The sequence below is a fragment of the Nilaparvata lugens genome, chromosome 1, assembly GCF_014356525.2.
Source record: "Nilaparvata lugens isolate BPH chromosome 1, ASM1435652v1, whole genome shotgun sequence".
In the NCBI taxonomy this organism is placed as follows: Eukaryota; Metazoa; Arthropoda; class Insecta; order Hemiptera; family Delphacidae; genus Nilaparvata; species Nilaparvata lugens.
In genome coordinates this window covers 65,168,792-65,190,113 of record NC_052504.1, presented here as the reverse complement: position 1 = coordinate 65,190,113, position 21,322 = coordinate 65,168,792, and the positions used below count along the sequence as shown (strand labels likewise).

The window sequence follows — 21,322 nt, the reverse complement described above, 5'->3', positions numbered from 1 at the left end:
TTAATAGTCATTTCCACCATGAATCTTTTTTTAAATAATGCTGTTTGGGACAAAAACATGACATCCGACTTTTATTCTCAGTCTGACGACTTTTTTGAATAAGTTGTATTGCAGTCGCAGCAATCGATAGAAGGACTCTATATTGAGAGCGATCCTGGAAAACAGCACTTTGATACTGACTCGCAAAATAATAGCTTCAGCGAGAAAAGAGTGTGCTGGAAGTAGGCAGGGAAGAGCCGGCGGACCCATACCAACAACAAATAACAAAAGATCAAGTGGGGATGCAACTGGCTTTTCTTTCCCTCAGATTGAACTGTCAACATACTCTCGGATGTTCTACGATACACTGTGTCTCTCAAAGTATGTCATAGCATTCGAACAAATAATAGAACGATTCAAAAATGTCAAAGATAACAACTGACAAACAATATGAAAGCGACGATGATTTCGTTTCCTGAATTGTTTCCAGAAACGCCAATATCAGAATTCATAGAAGAATATTGATATACGAGTTGAAGAGAAAAGTCATTTGATATTATCAATTTGATTTGATAGAGTGGCTCTGATCTCTTTTATCTTCTTCTTATCCCATGATTCTATGATTTGATTGTTCCAATCTACTCATCACAGTAATATTAGGAGTTGATCTCACTATATACAAGCCAATGAAGCAATCATCTCACAGTATTCTTTTTCTTTCTCAAAAATATAATTCAGAAAGGTTTAGTAATTGATTTCCAGGACCCATAATATAACTGCTGATTGTAGAACAGTAATTCATTACAGACGTACAATGCTAGGAATTTTTATTTCTGAATATTATGGAGAATCGTGAACATTAAAATACTTGGATCGTAAAGAGTTCTTCATACATCATGTGCTCTCATAGCTCTCTAAACTTGAAATCTCAAACAGTAATTGATATTCAGCAAAAAAATTGAACATTGTAACTGAACTTTTGAATGACCACTCATTATGAGTTCTACAATCAAGTATGGAGGTACAGTATTCATTCGTGCAGGAGACCATTTCCATTTGCAACCGCGCATTGTTTGAGTAAGATGCACGAGTAATTTTTCTCAATTAAATAGTACTTTCTATGTTTTTTACGGTCCAAGTGCGACAGGCTTTCGTACATTCTGCTCTTCATATACAATGCAGCTTGTGGGATGTTTGTTCAGAAAATTAAAACGCAAGGTGAAATAAATTATTGATGCTTACGCCATGTATGGAACTTATAACAAAAGGTAGAAAGTAAATTTTGAGGTTCTGTTCTTGCTTCAACTCAGTAATCTTGTTTTGTGTTGGACTGAATACTCACTTTTGCGGACTTGGAACGTTATTCGTGACTGATGCCGAAGGCTGGCCACTAACGGTCGGACATGCATGATGAACATGTGTATACACATGTCGTCGTCATATATTGTTGTGTCATCACAACGGAAGACTCCGAGTAAAATAGTTTTCAAGTGGTTTTTTTACTGTTATTGGTTGTTTATGTTATATTAGAAGCCTCACACTGATGATAAAACATGCATGATAAACATGTGTGTGTGCATGTCCTACCTTTAGTGGCCAGCACTAAGGCACTAAGGTACAAATTCCAAATCAAAACCATGTCAACTAAAAATTGAAGTAGAATTTACAGTGTAAGTATTATACTCGCCCATGAAATCAGTAGGCCTATAAGAATTATTCACAAATCGAGCCACTATGACGCATGAAACTGCAGTTGATAGTGAACGCTGAAAAGTAAAGTTTTTAGAGATCCAATACACTAGAGTTTCCTATTTCCCAAATCTATAAGTGATGTCCTAAGTAATGGGAAAACTAACCAGAGGTGAAGTGGCAGAAGAATAGCACCTGAACAAAATTGGTCAAGATTAATGGATGTGCTAAGGTCCTCTCTATAGCATCCGTCTATAGCACAAACAAGGCAGGAAACAAATAGAAACAGAAGTGTCCCCAGGCTCATTAATTTCCAAAATTTCAAGTCAATACAACATAGTTGTATTATCACATACTGACATTGAGCAATTGTCAGTAGAGAATCTTAAATAAATGATCTTTATAATAGATTTTATTCACTAGTTTTAGTCTTGGTTTTCCTCCTGTAGGAAAATATTTCACAAGTTAATTACTCGTTGTAAAACTTTATTCCAGCAAATATCACTATGTAGACCTAACACTATAGCTCATAGCTCATACCTTTTTTCAACCAGATGCAAAGGTCATAAATAAATGGATCGATTCGAATGGGCGTTTTATTCTATGCCCCATTCGGAATGAGGCTTTTCAAGTTCGTTTTCAGTTTTCATTGAAAATTTCTACTTGCAACCTTTCTACTCTTCCTACTTATGTATTCTGAAAGTTAAGAGAAGAACTACTCTATTACTCTCTGGTTTTTCTACAATGAGTATCTATGGTTCGATATAAAAGAGAACGTTTCTAGGGGTAATAAACATGCATCGATGGGGTATGACACCCCTCTTTGTGAATGTGGTCAGGAGCAAACCATGAACCACATCATTGCCGAGTGTTCATTGGCAAGACTTCAGGGAGGGGTGTCATACCCCATCGATGCATGTTTATTACCCCTAGAAACGTTCTCTTAGCACAAAATTATTGAGGGCTACAGAAGTTGCATGTAGCAGATGAGACCATACTCTTGCTCAAAAACTTGAAAATGCATGTATGATTTTTTTATTCGTCGAGAAATAACCATAAAGAAATATTTTTTCAAGCCAGCAGATGCCTTGATCACAATACTTTCACTACAGCCTTTAAAGGCAGATACAATAAATTAATCCTATAAAGAAACGCTCCCAAAATTCCTCATTCCAGAACGATGAGATTAGAATATTCAAAGTAGAATCAATCATTCTGCCAGTTTCTTTGAGTAATGAAATTCAGAAAGATGCTGTGTTGTTGAATCAATCATAAGCAACCTGGCTGCTACGAAAAACATGCAAAATTACTTGGAAATGATAACTTCGAAAGTTGTGCGTAAAGGTTAAAGGTTGAAGTTTGAGTATGATTACTTCTTGATGCTACAAACTGTCAGATTATTAGCAGCTTCATGAATAGTGGAGACTCGCTTAGAACTTCTGATTGCGGTGAACGCGAAATAATACAGAAACTTATTTGTTTCTAATGGGGTTTATAGTGTCTTAGCAAGACAAAGCTGTTCACGGAAGCATACGTATGGAAACAATTGCTACAGATTAGTTGTCGTGGCAAGGGATGAGCTCATCCTAAACAGAAGGATTAGACAGACGATGTTTGAGCTTTGTGCAGGGAATTCGCCTGCAAGCTTCAGACGTGATCTGCAGATCTTTGAATGCTTCTCATACATCAACAAATCAATACAAAGCTAGGGGACAGATTTGTTAGCTCTTGAGTGATTCCATAGCAAGTAATTGAATTATCATTTGCTGTTGAAAGTGATGGACTTGGTGATTCTGTGAGTTCATCGTACTGATGTGAAGTAAGAAATTATTAATTTGATCAGTAACATATTCTTATCATTTATCTAAGACTAGCTGGTAACCCGTGCCTTGCACTGGGGAAATTTTCGTGTTGTAGGGTGCAATCTCCTTAAGCCCAGAGAACATAAAAAAATAATAATATTATTTATTATTTTGTCAAAATTACTTGGATAATCTTCATCAGAGTTGAAAATTCTCAGAAAAAAGGAAAATGAGTTATATTGGTCTCGAACCCGCAACCTTTCATTCATGAGTCACGCGTGCTACCAATCACGCCACGGATTCACTTGGAGGAACCTCTGTTTGGTTGAGCATGAACTTTGAATCACAATTCGAATAGATTTGTTCTAGATATTGAAATAGAATTAATTGATGAATGAAAATTAGAATAAACTCATATCCATCTTCAATGAATTCATAATCTACGTAAAATTGCAAGTTGATCAATTCATAAGTGATAATGCGTCAATCATGGTATATCTTATCTCGGACATGTACGAGCCAATTCTTTTCTTTATAATATTATACAGATAGATAGATAGGTAGATGATCACTCAAGCAAAGTATTACACACTGGGAACTTGACAGATTGAAAACTTGATGTAATGAGAACCTGGCGAATCGTAAACTTGACAAACTGAAAACTTGACTTATTGGAATTTTGAAGAATTGAAAATTGGCCTATAACCATCCTCAGTAAATAAATAATCCTTATGAAAAATTCAAGTTGATTAGTTGAGACGCGATAATGCGTCAAACATGTATTTCGTATCCCGAGCATTGATAAGCCAATTGCTCCCTTTATAATATTGTACATTGCATTTTTGAAAATTCAATTCTGGATCCCAGAATCCAGATTACAGGAATTGTATGAATCCAATAAAATACGAAATGTCAGACGGTCGCATGCGAGATAGACAATGCCTTAATGGAACAATTATTGATGTTTTACACATTTTCCTAATCCCATACAATGTATGTGGGGAAACCCTCTTTCAGTAGCCTATACATGCATCGGCTATCAAGAGATTATCCCGTATCTCTTGTAAAAAACAATGCTTTACTGCAAATCCATTTCTTCAAATCAATTTGAATCGACATTCAGCAAAGCTGAAGCTGAGCGGATCAAGTCCTTTGACATTGTCATGTACGTATGACAAGGCTACCAGGATAGGCTGCAGCCTATAACACAGACATAGCCTGCATTGGTAGTAGATCAATTCCACGCAATGATTCACGACAACTATCCTTTCAATAAGGTTCCAGGGAGATGATTTGAAGGGCAAAACAATGGGTTGATTGTGAATGAAAGCTAATTTCTAGGGCTTTAATCGGAAGAGCAATCAGCATTTCTAGTGAAAAAACTTCTTCTATTCCCACCAAAATTGTTATAATCGTTTTTCAGATTAGGCCACAACTTGGAATGAAATGAATTAATTGATGTGTTGAAAGTGCTCTGTAGAAGAGTAGTCTAATTGCAGCGAATTTTGTAGGATATGGGCGGGGCTTAAGAGTCGCCCTCGACTTTATTCATTGGCAATTAATATTTCCTGTTGACAGTTATCAAATTAGCAGTGATCATGCTATTTTTGCTTTAGTAATTGAAGATTAAATTCCAAATTAGGTTGATTCGGAGTTTGATGACTCTGGTATACATGGATCTCTTGCTTATTCTGGAATTTTCGACATAGCCTGTCGCTTATTTTCCGTTTCACTTATCCAAAAGTGTAAAAGCAGCCCATCTACTGATTCTTCCTTCCATGGAAGTCCATTCATACATAAGAATCCATTCATAATAGTATAACATTTATTGTGGCTGATTTCACATGTCCTAAACTCTACAATCATATATATTAAAGTGGGATTATTTTAATGTGAATTTGCATAAATCTGAATAGAGTTTATTGAATCGCTTTGATAATTGACTACCATTATATGATTTCTTTCTTTGATCTTAGCTTGAAACCAGAAGCTTAGGGATGAAAATTTGGATGTAAACTGACATGTAACTCAATTTAATTTCTATCTAAATTGAAAACTTTAGAATTTACTTGTGATCTATCAATATCAATAGGTTTGTCTTGTGTCGTAATAACATCATGAAAGGAAATAGTTGCAGCTGATGGAATATTATGTTTTTTTTCGATTTAGTTTTTAGCTGATTTTGAAACATGAAAATATCAGGCCCAAGCACAAAAGCATGTTCAATTACAATCAGGATTAAATTTCATGAGAATTAATCAGAGCAGGGTTTTTTTTTAATAGAAGGCTTCTCTGATCGGTTCTCGTAGTATTTAGTCCGGGCTATGAATTAACAGACAGTGCAACTGTCTCTCTCAAGGCCATGGCTGCGTACAAACATAGAGCAACAGAGGAACCAATACAACAGAAGCTGAAGAAATTAGTAAACTACCAAATGTTTGGAGAGATCGATTTTAAATTTCTTTTGCTATCATCCGGTCACTTTCTGAACCTATCCTATCAGATGTTCCATGAATACTGCAATGTTTTAAAATAAGGTCGCCAAATTTGTCAACTCAACTACAGCTATTATAATGTTTCTTATTTTCTCACACTTTCTTACGTTTTCAACAGACTATGGAAAACTTTTTTCTGATCAGCTGCTACTTGAGGGACCAATAATCCTTTCTCTTGGTGGTTCAACGAATTTTCCCAGAGTTAATCATGTTCCAAAATAATGTTTATGTTGCAAGCACAATATATTCCTGATTTAATCAAAATCGTAAGAGCCGTTTTCGAGATCCGTCCGACATAGATAAATATATCCACAAACACACATATTCAAACAAATTGCTTTCTTAGTATAATTATTATTGACTTCAATGATTATGATTTCATTTAATGAGAGCTTATTCTACATAATAATAACAGCTGGCATCAAAAGCAGAAATGTCAAACATGATTGAAATTGAAACAGTAGCGATCATCAACATTATTTTCTTCATCTGATCTAGAGTAACCAGATTGTAGTAAGAGTCACATCAATGTTTCAGCATTGTTTGAAAGGGGATCATTGATGCTATTAATGAGGAATACTGACAGTCAACGAACTGTTAAACATATTCTCCAATATTTTTATCGAAAGCTACCTTATATTCTCTTTGGTAAAACAATCAATGTTTGGGAATAATTGATTCAAGGGAAAAGCGCCTTACTTCTATGCAAGATATTTTAATATTAGGAAAAGCACAAACAGCTATTTGGCCGTTTTGATAAATAACCCCTTTCTTCCGCCCAAGTTAAATTTTGGCCGAATTTCCTCATTCTTTACAGATTCCATCCACAACGGACACTTCTGAAGTTTTTAAAATACTCCTTTAAGCAGTTTTCGCGATCTGTCGGATATACAAACAAAATTAGTCTTCATAGAATAGGATCAATTGATAAAAGTCATAAAAGTTTGTTTTATGAAAAATAAAAATTATCTATACTCCCAGGAATAGATCTGATTGAAGCAGCAGTGCCCAATCAATTTGTTCTCGATAAATGCATTTTAATTAATATATTCTTCAACTTGGTGCCAACCTGATGAAATAATGTCAACTTAATGCCAACCTGACAAAATTATTAATTGATCGCCAGTTATCAACTGTTTCGAAAAGGTACTCTCTCTAGATTCAAGTTCTATAGTAACATAATTATAATATGGACATTTCAATTATAATTAAGATATTGGGAGAAGAAGAATATACATGCTAATAGACGAGCTTTAAACCTTTAAAAACCACCCATAGAGTTGAAATATCGCCAAAAGATTTCTTAGTGAGCACCTAGGACGTATAAGGAAGCTACATTCTAAGTTTGGTTGCAATCCATCTAGTAGTTTTCCAGAAATCGTGATCAGTGAGTCAGTGAGTCAGTGAGATAAGAATTTTCTAAGTATAGATGATATTCTATTACCAACTTAACGCTAAACTAGTTTAAATTAAACTGGATTAGTAAATGCACTGAGAAAACCGATTCAAGTTTAAACTTTCAGATTAACTTGAACTCGATTAACTTAATCGAGTTTAGCAATCTATACTGTGCAAACGGCCCTGAGTGAATTAATTCACTTACTGAAAAAATTTGACTGCTAGTCGCTCTTTTGAATAGCAAAAAAGTGATGAAAATCTTGCTTGTTGAGAAATCTTGTTTTCATTAAGAAATACTTGTTCTTCTTATTTCTTATATTATTGATATGATTTGTAGTAAAGTCAAAATTGAAGATTGAAATTCATCACCTTTAGTAAGGTATAGCCTATACCTGAAAAAGATAATATCTCCAAGTCACCTCATGTTGGATGGATTTCTAAAAACAATAATATAGGGGATAAAATATTACTGCAATATTAATTCGAAATTGTAATCGTGAATAGGTCATGAAGAAGTAGTTGTTTAGTATAATAGTATGAGAAGTAAGAGTAGAAAGAATAGTAGAAGAAATTGTCTTTTTTTCTTTAGGGCCACTTTTTTAACATGAATAAAAATATATTTAAAAATATTTCTATGAAAGAAAAGATATCTCAGAGTAGGTTTAAATTGTACCAGCATGTGAATAGGATGGAGGAAAACAGGCTACCAAAATTGGTGCTCAACTCCGAGCTAATAGGAAAGAGAGACCGAGGCCGTCCAAGGAAAAGATGGGCAGATATGAGGTTCGGAACAGGCAGAGATGCCTAAACCCTGAAAGGTAGAAGAAGAAGAAGAAGAAGAAGAAGAAGAAGGAGGAGAATAAAAATATGAATCTGAGTACTTTTTTAAAATTATTTCGTCACGACATGTGTCGGCTATATGATGGCATTATCAAGTCTTTATCAATTACTTGATAAAGTAGTAGAAGAAGTAGGTATCAAGTCTTTATCAATTACTTAATAAAGACTTGATATAGTAGTTGAAGAAGTAGGTATAATAGAAGAAGAGTATGTATCCTACGTATTCAATGGAGTAAAGCGTGTATTGTGGATGGTATAAGATTATCAACATTGTAGGTAAATATTACTCGAGAATCTTCAAACAGGATTTTCACTACTAGTACTGATTGTTCTATCAAAAATATTATTTATTCCAAAATCTGATAAATCCACTGTGATTGCACTAACCTAGTTGAATATTGATTATTAGAAGGTCGAGCTAAAGAAACTTTGACTTTGTCTATTTCTATTACGTAAATTCACAATCTAGAATATTGCCCATGTGTAGATTGTTATGAGAAGAGATTTTTCTGTTGATGGATTATATTTTTATGTAAGTAGGGCTGAATATGGACTTGGCATGCTTGGACAGGCCTCCTTTTTCATGTAGACTTGGTGAGTGGCGTGAGTAAAGCGGCGCACATCCATTTCTCACCGGTCAGGATTCACCAGATAACCCTCTACTCGTCAACTCCCTCTCGCTTCTCGTTTAACCTCATCACGCGTTGCGCCAAAAGTGGACTTGTCTTTCTAAATTCTTTTGTCAGTTAGTTGCGAATGAATCTCAACGAAATTCATGAGACTTGTCTTTCAACTACTTTCCTTGTCAACTAAATTAAATACCTTACGTTTCATGAGTATGCGTCATATTCTTTTTTCAAAATTCAAATTCGAATTTATTCTTCAAAAAACATATTTACAAAACAATAGTGTGACAATAATATAAAGAATATACTCCCTGCATGGATAATATTAGTATTTTTCAAATCATGAATTGAATTTTCCAAGCTTTAAAAATCTTCGGAGTAGTATATTTATACTCTTGATAGGAAGTGTATAATTCACCTTCTTATTAAACGATACCGTTTACTTTATGAAAATCTATCAACCCTATTCAATATTTCTCGCAATTTACAAGAGAATAATCTAAAAAATATTACTGAATAATATCGTTCAGGGCCCTTGACTAAACGAAGAAGAATAACGGTCACTGCTACCATAAATAGATCGTAACGGCTCTCGATTTTACAAATCAGGGTATGGAGCCGGAAAAGTAAAATAAAGTTTTCCACGTTTGACCATAATTTTTTGTACGTGTGGATCGTTCAGCTATTTTTACAAAAGAAAACTTTAGGTTGAAAATTACATCAATCATTGAATATAACTGCACGTCTCAAAATAAAAATTAGAAAAATATATAGCAAAGTTTTGTAGATAATGTTGAAGTGGACTGAAAATCAGTTTTGGAAAATATTATTTCATTCCTGGTGAAAATGGAGCCTACTTCTTGGAGAATATAAAGACTTGACTTTTGCAGCATGCCTGACTAATGCTGATAAGTCAACAACGTCAAGACGCTTAATCGCGTAAAAAGTTTGGACAGTGTTCTTAATCCTAAATTACCGGCAATTATTCAACTTCCAACATCCATTAGAAAATAGAGAAGCTTGAAGTTTGGTAACTTTCAAAAATAAAATATGCCATTTATGTCACTGTATCATTTGTTCATTTGAAGTTTTCAAGAGTTCATTACCGATATACGATAAGTGATAATCGGGATAAGAATGACCATGAGTATTCAAGTTGTATGCTCTCAAACGGAAAAGTAGTCTGTACATTGATGTACCATCTAACTACAGATATTATAGAGAAACTACGTCTGCAATAATGATTGACTCTGTGTTTATAGTAAACATATTGTTAATCATACTATGCAAAGATTATACGCAGTTTACAACAAGTAACTGATCCAAACATAAATGTAGGGAATAATATACTCAGAATTTTGATAAAATCTAGAACGAATTTCTAATCTCTTCTGAAATCTTTTAAGTAACTAACCGATTCATGAAATCTGGATTATAATACCCTAGAGTTATTTAATGTATATTACCAGACAAAAAACTAGCCAAGTCAGACGATATTCTTTTTGAATGGACTGGTCTATTTGAACCATCATTTTTATTGAAATTGATTTGTCCAAAATAGAATAGACTAGTGGATATGAACCAGCAAAATATAAGCTGGCGAAATAAAATCCAGTGGAGGTAGAAAACAATTTTTATCGGGATCTGATGCAAAAATAACTGAGTCTGGCATATGGAAAATAATTCATTAAATTACCCTCTGACGTTAACTTCAAAAACCGTTAGCTAGCTCAAGTTATTTCAAAATTTTAAGTTGTTTCAAATTTCAATACATGATTATTATATTTTAAAATCTATGAATTTTTTGAATCATAATTCTCCTCTCACAATCTATTATTACAATTTTGTGAACTGGTATTCGCTGAGTACTAATCCTGCTGGTTAACATAATAATAATATGAAAAAATATAATTTTTGAAGGTTATCTTACCTCTATAATCGGACTTAACTTATATCACCCCACTTCAATCACACTCTACTCAGTGCTATTCAGATAGAATATGTCTTAAAATTTCTCCCACAATTTCAAATTTCTCTCTTGGTAAATTAATTTACATAACAAGAGTAGTAGGTAATAGTAATTTTATCATAATAGAAACGAAGGGAATGTATGAATTAAGGAATTATCATACATAGTTATTGAACTGTAAATTTCTTATTTTTTACATAGTTGAAACACAATATTTCATTTTATAGTGTAAAATGCGATATTTATAGAGTTTACGACGTAATTCACAATTATAGAGGATTTTCATTACTAATCAAACAAGCAGAATGAAGATATACAATAAAATAAGGTGAGAAGCATGTGTCGGGTACTCACTCGCATATGTTGCTGTGATCAGGTGGCCGCTGAGGAACAAGTAGATGGACGATAGTAGTGAGTGGCTGGCGCGCTCACACTGAGATCAGAGCGAGCGTCGCGACGAAGGGATGTTGGGATGTTGGATGCTGGCGTCAGAGCCTGCGTGTGAGTCGCCCCCACAGGTGGTCCGCCCCCTAGCCCCCTTCACCCCTAACCCTCGTCGTTAAACAGCCAGCCCCCCTTGCCCCGTTATCACCCCCTTCAACCCTTTCTCACTCACACTGCCCCTGCCTGTTTGTGTTAGCAGGGTCTTCTCTCAATCAATACCGCCCATCCCCTCGTTCCGGTAATTCTTCATCACCTTCTTCCCCCCTATCAATCTTGTTTTTATTTTTAATTAACCGCTTTTTAACAACCCAGCCAGCAACCCATCAACGACGCAAATAAAAATTGATCATGCCGACTCTTCTCGAATGACCACAGTCGTTTATGATCCGGCCGCGAGATAAGAAAAACCACTCACACAAATGTGCTCACCACTTCAATTCCAACAATCATAGCGTAGTAAACGAGCTACAATTATCATCATGAAAATCTATTCATCCAAGAATTCAAAGTAATAAGTATTCCGTGTACGAAACAAATTGAGAACGAATGGAAAATGAATGAGCTGCACAAAACCGTACATTGAGACCAACTATCTCCATAAAGATAAATCAGGATATTGTAAGGAATCTCCCTTACTAAAGTTGATAAGCACTATTTGACCATATAAATCTGGATTCGCTCTGGTTGGACATAAACTCAAAATTTTATTGGTGGTCGTGAAGAATAAAGTATAGTCCTCATCATTTTCATAGCTTGACTTTTCTGTGAACGAAGATGAATTTGGCAGAGTGCTCATCTTTCCACTTTTCTATTCGACGAACGTTTCCGCCCACACAGATGTTCTTCTCAATGAATAAACAGCTCACTATTTTCAAAGCAGCTCACCATTGACTTGGAAACTGTCAATAAAATCAAGAATTTCTATCGTGAATACTTTTTAACATGCCAACGTCTTAGTTTCTGGCATTTTTTTTTTTTTTTTGCTTTTCTGTCAGATTCTGTCAGATTCAGACTTTTTCTGTCAGATTCAGATTACTAGTAGCTAGTCAAAAACTTCTATGTTATCACGATAAGTCTTTGAGTCTCCTTCAATCATTCTTTATCTGTATGATGGTTGCATTGAACTTGACGGTCGAACTACAAAAATGGGGGGGGTCTTTCCTCTCTCAAAGCAATCATTTTAAATCAACTGTGGAGGTTTTCACGAGTCAAACGTGTTCCAGACTTACTAACACTGAGATAAACGGTTTCTCCCATCACTGTCCTTGTAGGGAATTTCATTTTTTCTTCATGTCTTTTCTGTGACTGGAGATGGAAAGTTCACAGCTCCTTCTTTTATTTGATAGTGTTTTCGAAGAGAATCTGAAAGGAATATGTCTAACACTGAGGATCCAAAGAGAGCTGGGGTTCATAAAGTGGAAATCTTCCATCAGCTACTATCCTCAGTTTTCACACTTTATGGAGCCGTCCTTCTTGACAAGATAAGGGATAGAGTAATTCAATTTTCTGAACCTTCAGCTCCATAAGTTTGAACGCAGTAGTAATAAATTTTTCGAAAACTTCAGAATTTGAATTAAAAAGTTGAATCAGGTGAACTATATTCAATAATAAATTATTACTGAACGAATCTCATTTATGTCCATCTGAAGTGTATTTTATCTGGAAAGGATTTGTGATTTTGAATTTGCTTCGTAGTACACTTGAGCATTACCTATTTCAGGAGTACCCCTATTTCAGGGGCGTGAATGCGGGTTGTGTGTCCTTGAAATTCTTGGTGAGAGAGGAGGTTCAAGAACAATTCCGAGGGGGTCCAAAATAGAGAACGATTTCTTGAGAGGATGACTTTTGGTGGGGCTCTACTAAAACTTTGTGATATTCAGGTGAGGTGTAGTGCATCATTGAGCTAAAGGATAATGAGTATTGAAGTGTTTTCTTTCTAATATTATATTCTTCTTTTTATTCCTGAACTATAATAAAGTATATTATACGAGTATTTTGTGATATTCATCTCAATATCATAGAGCCATACAACCTTCAGGCCTTAGCAAGTCATTCTCGTTGCTGATTGCTGTGGAAACTGAATGGAATGGTCCACAATTACATATTTCGATTTACATTGAATTTTATAATCAGAATTCGATTACCAATGAGTTCAACAAATGATTTGAGCCAATTTCAGTATCGGAAAAATTAGAACAGAAGAGTGTACCAGTACCTACTCTATTAAGGAACTACTATAGATTTCAACAGTGTCGGTACTGTGACAAACATGTACTATAATAATCATATTAGATACCAGTAAGTTACTGTTGAATAACAATTAGATTTTTCAACTTCAGTATAATTACAGGATATTATATTGTGCCAGTAGCCTATAGAGATATTAAACAAAAGTATTTGACTAGTAAAATATTATTACTGTCGGAAAACTCAACAACATGTTCATGAATAGAGTCAACTGAATCAGAATGAGAAATTTTGATAATACTAATGAGATGAGATTCAAATTGGAAGCAATGTGTATATCGTATTTAAGTGAACAATTGACTCCTGGAAATATTTCGAATTTATAATTCGTTTTATTGAAAATTCAAAATAACTTTTTATTTTTCATAGTTGTTGTTTGTAGTTGCTTATTTCATAGATTTCTGAATCCCAGATGTATCATAAAGTCTCATTCATGAAAATAGGATGGAGTTACTTTTCAATAAAAAATTTTCGATTGGAGGAAGGTTCGATCAATCGGTTTAGATTTGAAAATCGGTTTAGTGTTTCGCCGTTAAACATAGCGCATAGTATGTGCGTTTTCATCCACAAAACTTGTTAGAAACACAACCATCAATCACAATATACTCATCACCGAACAGTGATGAGTATAATAATGAAAATATATCTTTAAAATTGAAATAATATAAGCTTTTTTGAGCTTCAAGAGTACAATGCCTATTTCTACAGAGTTATGCTATGAGATACTTGTACTATCAAATGAAGGGAATTTGAATGAAATAAGTATAGGCTATTACATGCGAGAAATTATTATATAAGAATTTCCTGAGCAATTTCTCAATTCAAATTACTGATTTTTTGTTAGTTATGTTAGCAGTTTGATTTGTTATTCAATTCTTCAATGATTCTGGATAAAATCTATAGAATTTGTTGGTGGAGTTGGATGATGTCGATCTTAATAGATTGCGAAGATTGCTGGAGCTGAATGACGGCGAGGAAAGTTACTCGAAGCAGCAGAAAATACGTTATCGTGATGAGAATGAACTACTTGATCTACTGAGTCGGATAATTCATATCAACTATATACTGGAGGAAATTGCTTCCATTTTCCTCCACCATCTTCGTGGTGTCTGCATCTCTATAGGAGACCCAATTTGTTACTTTGAAACCAGGAAGCCGATGAGCTGTAATTTATTTCATTCTTCTGGCCAGCTCGTAAAACCATTCTACTCAACAACTTTGTTTGCAAGACTGAGCCCGGAACGACTGAAAAGCAGATGAATGAATAAAGTTTGAAAACTTGTTCTAGGAACCTGAGCTCAGAAGAAGACACTGCAAAACTTTCCGTTCAAAGCCCTTATTCATGAATTGAAGACAATAATGCCTAAACTGATGAATGTTACAAACTTTTCACTCTGTTACAGGTCATTTTTCCAAGATTTTTATTTTTTTGTCGCTAAGAATATGCTCACTTTGAAATAACATAATCTCATCCTCGAAAGTTAGTTCAGTCATTGAGTGTATTAATAAAGAAATTATGAAATGAAATAAAAAAAGGAAGTGTAGCTCAGTCATCAATTAGTCATTTCTAAAGAGCTTTCGAGAAATAGAAGAGAAAATTCTGAAAAAAAATAGAATGAAAATTACTTTCATTATTTGTTGAGTCATTATCACGAATCTAATGAATATTAATTTTCACAACCGATGAAGCGAACAAACACACACACAACAAGCAATACGTCTAGAATATCAATGTTACTCAGTATCTCCACTCGTATACTCATTAGGCCTATATACAATCCCATTCACTTCAATAAGTAAAATACAATACAAAACGTTTGGTTATACAACTCGCAAAGTACATAAGGAGGATAAGGTACATCATTTTTCTGAGAGTAGCCTAGTAAATGCAGATTGAGATCGGGTTCACAATCACAATATTTTATTGAATTTGATATTGATCCAGTAAGGGATACTTGAATTGGAATTAAAATAAAAAATAGAAGTACCTACCTTTCTCATCATTTGTGCAAAATAAAAAATAAATGTTAAAAAGTGTAACTTGATTTTGAATTTTTATGATCCAGTAAGCTAAGCAAAAGTCTTGAATGTCACACATCAAGAATATGATCTAAATAGAGTTTCAGTAACTAGTACAAGCTATTCTGAGTGATAAAGGTACAATTATCCGCCCTTTGGTGCTTGAATTAAGTAGTTCTGCTCTGATGCTATTCGAGAGCTACTCCACTGCATCTCAATGAGCCTACACTTGCATCTGCCCGTTATCTTGGGTTGTAATAACTGAGGTGTTTGATATGCATGAATATTAATGGATCCTATGTCTAGTTTGGTGCATGCCTTCAGCGATATATGAGTTCATCATGGTACGAAATGCCCCAATAAAACCGAACTCTCAGAACTCTTACCGTTCTTGTTCAATTTATACTCTCGACATAATATCATAGAAAAAGCTCTGGAAGGTGGAGCAGCAAGCGTTGTCATCAATAGTACCCATGTAGAGTACACTAGGTATGCAGATGACTCTGTACTCCGAAGCATAGTATTCTGCAAAGAATTCTAAGCAATCTGATAAAAGCCAGTGAGGATTATGGGCTCATATTCAGTGCTAGGAAGACAAAGAATATGGTCATGACAAAGCAAGGAGTTCCAAAATATCACCTTTTTCCTGGACAATATATCATAATAGAGCGAGTGGAGGCTTATAGGCCTAACTAAATATCTCTGCGAACCTGCTTCTGCTAAAATGCAAGTCACATTCCAGATATGAAAATAAGAATTGGAAAAATCTGAGCATTTTTAAAACCATAACTCTTTTCTCATCTAGTGAACTGTTTTTTGAGGTCAGGACCAGCCTTTTGAAGTGCTATAGTATTCCTTGCTCTCTTGTTGGCCTATAATGTGGATGCATGGACACTGAATAAGGAATGTGAAACCAGATTTCGAACATTTGATCTGTGAACTTACCGTATATCACGCCGATGTGACATATATCACCGTATATCACGGACAGATAGAGTCACAAATAAAGTGAATATAAGTTGTGGGTACACAACTGGATACAATGCATGACATACTTTAAACAAAATCAGGAAGTTGACATACTTTGGACACATATAAGAGGACCTTAGTGCATGATTCTGCACCTCATAATTCGAGGTAAAATAGTTGGGAAGCGTCCATTGGGACGTAGAAGAATTAGAAACATGAAGAATTAGAAGAGCGTAGAAACCTGTGAGAAGCATTCGTTCGCACATCACAGGACCTCTTATTAGAGCAGCAGTTAACAAAGTTAGAATTGCCATAATGGTAGCCAACCTCCGCAACCTGAAGAAGAAGACGTAAATACAAACTTATTATGTTTGGTACTCGTGAAAATGTTTATCATTCTTAAAAAAAAGAGAGTTCTCGTGCTACTTTCTTAAAAAATCGATAAGTTTAGTCTTCAATTTGTTACAACTGAAACTATTATCAACTCATGACAACAGAAGTTTAATAAGTCATACGCAGTAACAGTGAAAAAAAAATGGTAGGCCTATTATGGATATAAAGAATGTTGGGTTGCGCAACTTCTCTTTTGACATTGATAATAATTAATCTCCATAAGCTTATCTTTTCGACTATTTTCTAAGTTATTTCACACATCTACATTTTATATAAAAAGCATTATTTCATTTTTAATCTACATGGATGAAGAAATTATTGGATTTTTTTTAAAGTAAGTATATTTTTTGTATTTACCAAAGACACAAAACTTAGTCTTGAAGTTTTTGGGCTTGAATGAAATTCTGAATTCAAAAGGAACTTCACACACATTTATTATCAGAATCAGGTTCTTCATAATCTTTCTACTGATTTTTCAAGTGTGTCCAACGACTGAGAAAATTGTAAAGAAGCAATAAAGCAGAGAACCTATCAAAACACTTCTATTCCTGTAATTACTCTGTTTTATACAACTAATTTTAGAATCAGACACTCTGGATGTTTCGAGAGCTTCTGACGTCAATGTTTGTGAATGGAACGTATTTTGCAGTGCTCTACATTTCGTATTATTCATGAATCTCTCCCCATTCGGAACAATCATTAAGCTGTCCGAGACAACAATCCCAAGGCTCTTCTAAAGAATCTAAACAACGGTTTTTAATTTTCATGAATTTAGCACTCCAACATCTACATCGCATCTGATATTGATATCGCAACTTCAAACTAATAATATTATACTATTTTTACTTTTATATTTATTTATCCATTTTTATTTTGTTTCCAGTGTTTAGGATCGAATGACTGTCTCACCACAAAGGCCTGCATTGTTTGCAGACGAAAGTTTCACAAAAAAACGTTTGTTAATTTTAATGGGATGAGTAAATGACTTAAGAGACTAATGAGAAATGATAGTAGATGACTTCCATGGAGTCATGGAAGAGTATTATCATAAGAAATAATATTCTCAATACCTATTCCAAAATCCAACACTCTGGTCCGCAACTTACAACTCGACAAATATGTATCGCTTGAAAAATATCAAGTAGCACTAAGAAATTTAGTTTTATATACATGAATGTATAAACTTATAAGTTCATGATTAATATGGAGTATTTTCTGTTCACGTTCATGGTTTATCATAATAAACATAAAAAACCAGCATTACAATAAAATAATACAATACAATACAATACAAATTCTTTATTCAAAAAATCTGGTGTGGTACACTCACACAACTTTCCTTGCTCATATTTGAAACTACGATCAGACTTCTGTAATATGTGTATATATAATAATTTATTGTTCTCAGAGTACTTTTTCCTTTGTGTAAATTGTGAAAATCAATAATTTTTTTTAGTCCTCATTTTTTTAAAGTCGTCAAAACAGCTGTTCTACAGATGAAAGATCTCGACTATGTGTTCTTTTTATGAACTGCGCTACCTACCTACCTCATGCACGAGAAGGAGTAGTACATTTCTCAAGGATGGGGTGGACCCCCCATTAGTATCCCAGGAAGGAGACTCATGCCAGTTGATAGAGCTGATAAATAACTATACAGGGTATGAATTTGAAAAAAATCGGTCAAGTTATTTTTGAGAAAATCATGAAAAACGTAGTTTTTTAGTACCGGTAATTATCTGCAATTTTTCTCAAGAATATTACGGAGCTTCTGCAATTCTCCCAGAAATGAGTATCGTGTCAGTTGATGGGGCTTATAAATAGCTAGCCATGGTATTAATTTGAAGAAAATCGTTGAGCCGTTGTCGAGAAAACCGTGAATAACATGGTTTTTTAGTCATTATCCGCCATTTTTCTCAAGAATATTAAGGAGCTCCTGAAAGTTTCCCAGGAATGAGACTCATGTCAGTTGATAGGGCTTATAAATAGCTATCCATGGTATGAATTTTAAGAAAATCGTTAGAGCCGTTTTCGATAAAACCGTGGAATACATGGTTTTTTAGTCATTATCCGCCATTTTTCTCAATAATATTACGGAGCTCCTGAAACTTTCCCAGAAATGAGACTCATGTCAGTTGATAGGGCTTATAAATAGCTATCCATGGTATGAATTTGAAGAAAATCGTTGGAGCCGTTTTCGAGAAAACCGTGGAATACATGGTTTTTTAGTCATTATCCGCCATTTTTCTCAATAATATTACGGAGCTCCTGAAATTTTCCCATAAGTGAGACTCATGTCAGTTGATAGGGCTTAATCCATGGCATAAATTTGAAGAAAATCGTTAGAGCCGTTTTCGATAAAAACGTGAAAAACATGGTTTTTTAGTAACGATCCGCCATTTTTTCCGCCATCTTGAATTGAATTTTATTGAAGTTCTTATTGTTGGATCCTCATGGTATAAGGACCTTAAGTTTAAAATTTCAAGTCAATCGGTTAATTAGGATTGGAGTTATCGTGTTCACAGACTTACACACATACACACATACACACATACACACATTCTGACGTTATTTTTATAAATAACGGTTTGCCTAGCTTGGCTGCAGTCGGTAAAGCATGAGTGCAAAAAATATATAACTCTGGTTGTGGTTCTTAGAATGCAACTTAGATAAAGTTCTTATAAGTTCGCTCAGGAGTTCCCGCAGTTTACTGCTCTTGGACAATTTATATAAATCTTTGGAACGTGTTATTTCCAGAGATTTAATTAACAATGCAATATATTGCTGAGTAAACCAGCTTATTTTATTAATAATAAAATCGGATGGTAACTTTCTTGATAATCCAATATTGATAATTCGATAAATGAATATGAGATTGGTCATGCATGGAATTGGGGAATCAAATAAAGGATACACCATAAAAAATTTATTTTTATTTGGTCAATAAACGGTTGAGGTTGCAAATTGCAATCAGTATTGTCAAATCTACCTAGTCCCTGCAGTATACCATTTGAATTGATACTATCTGTTTGAATTCCCTGGGGTTGTTGTTGGATTTGATTTTCTAATGCTATTAGTTTCTCATGCGCTACTTGTCATTGATTATTACTTGCAGTTTTATTAATCTCTATCTCTTGATTTAGTGTTAAAGTTGATTTTTGTATTTGTAGAGTTCCATTTAAAGCTTTACATGTTTCTATATGTTCTGATTTAGATTACTTTGTAATTGATTCATTTGTGTATACATGCTGGTCTGTTTACTGCGATATTATTAGTATTTTAATCTATTGTAGAAGATATATTCTGGTTAGCGATTGTAATCTGTTTCTGGATTTCCTGTTGGCAATCGGCTTTAAGGCTTGTTGCTATTTCTTGAATTGGTGCGGTGGTTTGTATGGTTAGGCTATCTATTTTTTCATTTAACTTGCATGTAACAGTGTCTATCCTTTCTGCTAATCCAGCCATAATCTTTCCCTGACTTTCGCTTTGTAAATTTATCATTTCCCTTAACTCTTCCCTATAATTTTCTACCTTGCTATCAATAGTGTCTAACCTCCATTCCACTGACTGTATGGTGTCCGTTGCCTCCTTCAAACCCTGTTCATTTGACTCTTTAATTACTGTGTTTTCTTTTTTAATCTCCTGCATCATATTACTCATTGCATTTTGTAACATGATAGTGAACATACTGCTAGTTTGCTCCATTATTGTCTTTGTTACTGGATCTAGTTCCGTATCTGAAAACATGCTTTGTTTCACCAGATGTGACTCTGCCTCAGAGGGTACTGGATCTGCGGGCTGCTCCTCGCCCCCCTCGACATTGATCTCTGCTATCCCTGGGTTCAACGGTGCGTCGGCGGCGTCGATCTGAGTGGACGACAGAGGTTGCAGACTTTGTGGATCGAAAACTATCAACCCGACACTTCCTGGTTCCCTTTCTCGTGGTATATTGACATCTACCATTGTGGGAGTTGATGTGCTGGGAGTCGACAAAGTGGGGTCTGGACAACCGCCATACATATATGAAGCTTCAGAGTTTGCGGGAGTGTAGTTCATGTTACTAATGTGTGTTAAGTGCAATTTAAAAAAGTGATGAATATTGTGCAATGAGTGTTTTATGAGGACACAAGGAGGGATTTACAGCCAATAGCTATATGCAGTGTGTTTTTGGCTACAAACTATCAGGTAATTTATTACTTAAGTTCTTATAATATATTAATATTATTCATGTATTGAGTTGTCGATTTCTGACTAGCTTACAGACTGTGGCTTATATTATTCTCAAACCAGCTTATATTTGAAATACTAATGACTAGACAAATTTCAGCAGTTTAGGCCCATAAAAATAATATAGCTCTCTCTAAAATACAGTTTCAACAATAATAATAAAAATGTTATAGAATAATTTCTTCTTGTTTTAAAGCTATTTATTCCCAAAAATAGTTTTTTACTTGC

General features: G+C 34.5%; 1 protein-coding gene across 2 annotated transcripts in view; it reads right to left on the bottom strand.

Moving 5' to 3' along the window:
• The window catches only part of LOC111058767 (prolactin-releasing peptide receptor-like), a 297,162-nt gene extending 285,929 nt beyond the window's left edge, over positions 1 to 11,233 (bottom strand). For both annotated transcript variants that reach the window (XM_039439860.1, XM_039439868.1), the window contains exon 1: positions 11,153 to 11,233. The gene's annotated coding sequence lies outside the window, so the exon portion shown is untranslated. The remainder of the gene's footprint in view (positions 1 to 11,152) is intronic.
• Positions 11,234 to 21,322: the final 10,089 nt, after the last annotated feature.